The 5862-nt window shown below is 34.9% G+C and overlaps 1 non-coding gene across 1 annotated transcript; it reads right to left on the bottom strand.

Moving 5' to 3' along the window:
- Positions 1-316: 316 nt before the first annotated feature.
- Positions 317-446, bottom strand: LOC150063047 (small nucleolar RNA SNORA51). The gene has a single exon (XR_016535758.1). It is a non-coding gene; the product is annotated as a small nucleolar RNA SNORA51 (small nucleolar RNA).
- Positions 447-5862: the final 5416 nt, after the last annotated feature.

Below are 5862 nucleotides of genomic sequence, written 5' to 3'. Positions count from 1 at the left end.
TATTAGATCCAAATATATTTTTTCACAGACATAAAAAATATTTTAAATTCACACACAATGACAAGGTACTAAATAGATAAACCAGATTTGAGAAAGATTAGCTATCTATTATATATCATCTACTAGTTGTTATGTTATTCCAAACATGCATTTAAAATATGCTGGCCAAACTCACCCGCTCAATCACTCTTCCTAACTATCTTTCTCCTTTTCAATGTAAAATTTTATTAATTTTTATCTTAAAGTACATGTATAAAGGAGCTGCCATTCAACAAAGTATTATATGAATACAGTGAATCTTTATCAATGTCTCTTCCCACGTCTCCACATTCATAACACAGACCAGGCATAGGGCCTGAGCTGAAGGTTATATGGGGTAGGCTTACTCTTCCTCCTCTTTCTATGCAGTCAGTGTAAGTACACAGCCTGTTTAAGCACTGGAGGCCAATGTCATCCCTTTCATCATTTTCCCCTATTGCTCTCAACCCCATCCCTTCCCTCAATTTTCTTAATTTTGGATACTATATTGAATTTTATTACTATATTGTCCCTTCCTCTTTTTGTTCCTCTCAGCCCCTCATTTCCAAGTATCTATTTGTCAGTATTGGCTTTGTTGGACTGTAATTCTAAGGAATTATATCATTTTAGTTCTCCCCTGAATCCACTGTATTTTAGTTAATGTACTTATGTACACTTGGATTCCATCCTAAATTCAGCTGGGCATTGATGGCTCATACCTGTAATCAAATCTACTTGGGATTCTGAGATCTGATGATCATGGCTCAAAATCAGTGAGACTCTGACCTTCAATTAACCACCAGAACAGGAGGTAGAGGTGTGGATCAAGTAGTAGTGTGCTAGCCTTGAACAAAAAAACTCAGGGACAGTGCTCAAGTCCTTTCTTCAAGCCCCAGAACAATCACACAGCATACACAGACACACACAAGCATACACACACATGCAGACACACACAGACACACACACATACGCACCACGAAATTCTAGTATGTGATTATTCTTATTTTTCATTGCGTACAAGGTACTTGTACCATATTTATCTGCATTCACTTCTCCATGTTCATGTTCTTCCTCTGGTACTCTTCTTCCTAACAGAATCTGTTTTGTTTTCCTGTCCAGTTGTTCATATATTAGTTTGCATTATTTGAACATTGTGCATCACTGTGGTGACTCACATATGTATATATTGTAATTTTGTCAGAATGATCTCCTGTGTTGCTGTTGTTTTCTGCTAGTGGGAATGTGAAATGATGAAGCTGCTAGAAATTAATTATGGAATTCCCCTAAAAGATTAAAATAGATCATCTGTATGATTCAGCAATTCCATTTTGGGTATTTATACTAAAGAACTGAAATAAAATAAAAGTCTTGAAGACATATTATCATTCCTATGATTTTGTTGTGTTATTATTAGTATAATTCAAGAGATAGCAACAAACTTTCAATAGATGAAATGGTAAGCATGCAAAAAAATGCTATTCAGGTACAGAAAAAACCTGAAATCTGAATGGAAGAATATAAATGGGCGTTAAGAATAGTCAACTAAGTACAATAAGCTAATCACAGAAAGAGAACTATTGCACAATTCCACTACTAATATTGAATAGGTAAGAAATTAAATAGTTCAGTAGGTTAGTGAAGGCTTAGGGCCCAGGCATTGTTGGCTTGCTCAGCAAAGACCAGACTGTGGGAAATGAAAGATAGTTTCAAAACTTAGCTACAAAGAACAGAATGTTCTGGTCAGACCTTCCAGTTCTGCATAATGTGTTTGTTTTCTTGTTTCTGGTGCTGATACTAGGGCTTGGACTCTTATCAAGAGAAAAAACAATTCTGGGCTTTGTGTATTTTGCTCAGCTTTTATACTCATGGTTATCACTCCATTACTTGAGCCATACCTGGAGTTTCAATATTGTGCTGGTTAATTGGAGATAAGAGCCTCTCAAATTTATCTATCTAAACTAGTTTTCAACTCTGATCCTCAATTCTCAGCCTGTTGAGTAGCTAGGATTACCATGTGTGAACTACCATGTCCCAGTCTAAATAATCTTAGTGGGGGTGAGGGGCAAGAGAGAGCTAATTGAAAATTATATCTTGAAGTCAGAGGTCCACAGTGACTCCTTGCACATTCTCTTATTGGTCAGCTGTCCTGTGCCTCATTTATATGGATATGACCAGTCAGAGCACAGCCAGGGCCATTAAAAACCCCTAGACTCCAGCACTGGGGAAGAGAAAGCAAAGAAATATCAATCTTTCACTGGGACAGGTCTCTCCTGAGTAAAATTTTTTGGCACTCACTCTGTTATCTTTCATTTTATTCCTGAAGTTCATGACACAAGAAGCAGTCAGTAGTGAAGTTTTAACACTAACAGGTGTTTCTTGCTGCCAAGCTATAACAAGTGCTCTATGTTTTTAACAAGAGTCAGAAGGTGGTAAAGCAAATGGACCCTGACTAACTGAAAATGCAGCAGAAAAGAAAAAGAAAACCATTTGGGCTTAGTTTGTCTAAAATCTTCAAAATCACAAAATAAAATAGTGAAATGGTTACTAGAAGCTGAATGGAGAAGATGGAGAATTATTGATCAACATGCAGGAAGTGACACTCCAGTAAGTTGAATAAGCCTCAAATATCTTCTCAACTTTATGCCTATTGTTAATAATAATGTATATGGAATCAAAATTATTATGAGGGTCAAGTCTATGTTAAATATTTCATAACAATTAAAAATGTGAGGAATTGAAGACATTTGTAGGCAAATGTTAAAGAAATTTGTTGTGAGTCTTATAAGAAATATTGAACATTCTTCAGGGTTAAAGAAAACAATAGAGCTTAGGACATGAATGTACTCAGTGAAAGAATTAGAAAAAGAGAATGTGAGATAAATAAAACCTTTTCTTTTTTATCTAACAGAGAACAGTTTGCTCATTATCATAATAGCAAAAATACATTCCATTATGTATGATTATGAATATATCTTGTGTTTCACACCTTAAGTATGCTTTCATATAAAAAAAGAAAGATTAAATAAAAAAGTAGATGACTTAAGCCAGGCACTGGTGGCTCATGTCTGTAATCCTAGCTTTCAGGAGGCTGAGATCTGAGGATCAAAGTTCAAAGTCAGCTAGGGCAGGAAAGTCCTTGAAACTTTTATCCCTAATTACCACCAGAAAACAATGTGGTGCTGTGATTTAAAGTGGCTCTGAGTTCAAGCCCCACAACTTCCCTCCCCAAAGAATGATTTAAACTTCCAGTTACAGAATAAAATAAATACAAGCTGAGCACTGATTAAACTCATGCTTGGAATCCTAACTACTGGCATGACTAAGATCAGATGATGACAATTCAAAGCCAATGTACAAGGAAAATGAGTAAAATTCATTATTTCCAGTTAACCAGTAAAAAGCCAAAAATGGAACTGTGGTTCCACTGTGGTAGAGCATTATCGTTGAGCAAAAAGCTCAGGAAAGAGAGCCCAGGCCCTGAATTCAAGCCTTAGGATCCATATACACAAGAAAAATTAAGTAAATAAAAAGATCAAAATAAAAAGATCTAAGGATTCTATCTAGTATGAAGTAGAAAACAGGATTCCCTACAGTCATTTCATAAGTAGAGAAAGTCAACATGGATCATAAAGGTATTGAGATGATAATAGTGAAAATTACAGCAATAATATATCCATAGATTTGATAACATAGATATAATACACCAGTTCCTGAAAGATACATTTTGTCAATGAAGAAATTGCTTATTTCTTCTTTTTTGAAATATATTTGAGTAGAAATATATCTATTAAGCACATTGAATTCATAGCTAATAGCCTTACAAAGTAGAAAGAACTAAGCTGATGTATGTTCAACAAACAATCCTAGTATGCACATAAAGAGAAAAGTGTACCAACCTTGAGTCTCTTTCAGAAGACAGAAGTGGAGAGAAAATGTTCCAAGTAAGTCTATGAAGCCAATATTACCTCACTCAGGTGACATCATTACAAGAAAGGTATCAAGCAGTATTTCATGAAGAGAGAAATGTAATATTTTCAACAAATACTAGAAACTGACCAACCATGCATAAAATAATTATATACCATGATAAGAATTATGCCACATGTACAAAGCTCATTTAATACTGGAAAATTAAGAAATATAATCCATCATAGTAATATGATAAAAAGGAAGAAAAAATAATCTGGCTGTATCAATTAATGCAGAAAAAATAGTTGACAAAATCCAGTATTCTCTTAGCATAATCTCTCAACACATAGGAAATAAAGGGGAATTTTTTTCAACCACATAACAGTTACCATGAAAGATCTCTGCAGCTAACATAGTCCTAAAGGTGACATCTGCAAAGGTAAGGAAAAACACAGGGGTTTTTGTTGTCTCTTATCAAAAGTTCTCAATTTATTATTGAAAGTTCTATCATTTAATACCAAAAAACAAGAAAAAGATTCAAAGGTATAGAGATTGGGAACAAAGAAATGAAGCTGTCTCCAACTACATATGACAAACTCTACCTTGATAGTAGATAGTCCAAAAATCTGAACTTGCAAGTCATGTTAATAAGATTTTAGGCTTGAGGAGAATATAAAAAAGTCAGTTTCTGTATACTAGCAAGAATAAGATAATGTGAATTTACTAATGGCAATACCAGCATAAACACCACCCAATATGTATTACTGAGTAAAATTCTCGCAAACTACACACAAGAAATACATGTGAAAAGCTACAAAAATGATGACAGAAATAAAAGATATTTCCTGTTTATAGACAGAATATCAGGATTTTAAAATATCAATTGTGATCAACTTGAATTATAGATACAACATAATACTGATCAAAATCCCACTAAGTTTCTCTGTGGATATTAGCAAGCTGATTCTAAAGTTTACACAGAAAGGCAGCAGTCAGCTTAATATCAAAAGAGATCAAGATTGAAAAACAGATACTATGAAAATACTGCGATACCCAGTGAAAGACGAGAGAGATTCATGGTACAGAATAGCAGCACAGAAACCCACTCATGTGAACACCATTAGTTGCTCTGCAACCAGGGAGCAAGGGAAGAACAAGGCAGCTAAAAGGCTTCTCCACATACGTAAATGAGCATTTACATAAGGACAAGGAATCCTTTACATTGTAAATGTAGAATTAATTGCACAGCTTTATAATGCATATATCACACTTTGATTAGATTTGCCTTCTCTGCTACCCGCTTGCTTTTTCCTACCTACATGGTTTTCAGTTTCCATCCTCTATTTTTGAGGCTGTTTTGTATTTGTAGAAAAAAAATCTTAGCACAAACCTCCGGGGAAATAGGTACATTGAAAACTACAAAACTCAATATGCTAATGTAAGAACAAAAACCTAGGTGACACTAATATGGTAATGATTCTTTAGATGTAACACTAAAGGCATAACTTGTAACAAATAACCAGCAAGTTAGACTTGGTTAAAATAAAAAAAAAACTCTTTTCCAAAAGATAGTATCAGGAAAATAAAAAATAAAACATTGTCAGGTGCTGGTGGCTCACGCCTGTAATTCTAGCTATTCAGGAGGCTGAGATCTGAGGATCCAGGTTCAAAGCCAGCCTGGGCACAAAAGGACCTGAAATTCTTATCTCCAATTAACCTCTAGAAAATGTTAATGGGCTTGGCTCAAGGGTAATGCAGTAGTGTTGAGCTGAAGAGCTTAGGGACAGCACCCAGACCAAGTTCAAGCACCATGACCCACAAAAAACAAACAAACAAACAAACAAACAAAAACCCCTCAACATAGGCTTAACATAGTCTCAACATAGGCTCATTTGTCATAATTATTATAAACCTTGGACTCTATTAGCAGAGGTT

The sequence above is a fragment of the Megascapheus bottae genome, chromosome 5 (genome assembly GCF_031878675.1).
Source record: "Megascapheus bottae isolate mThoBot1 chromosome 5, mThoBot2.hap1, whole genome shotgun sequence".
Classification (NCBI taxonomy): Eukaryota; Metazoa; Chordata; class Mammalia; order Rodentia; family Geomyidae; genus Megascapheus; species Megascapheus bottae.
The sequence above is the reverse complement of the archived record's forward strand: the minus strand, read 5'-3'. Positions and strand labels throughout refer to the sequence as shown.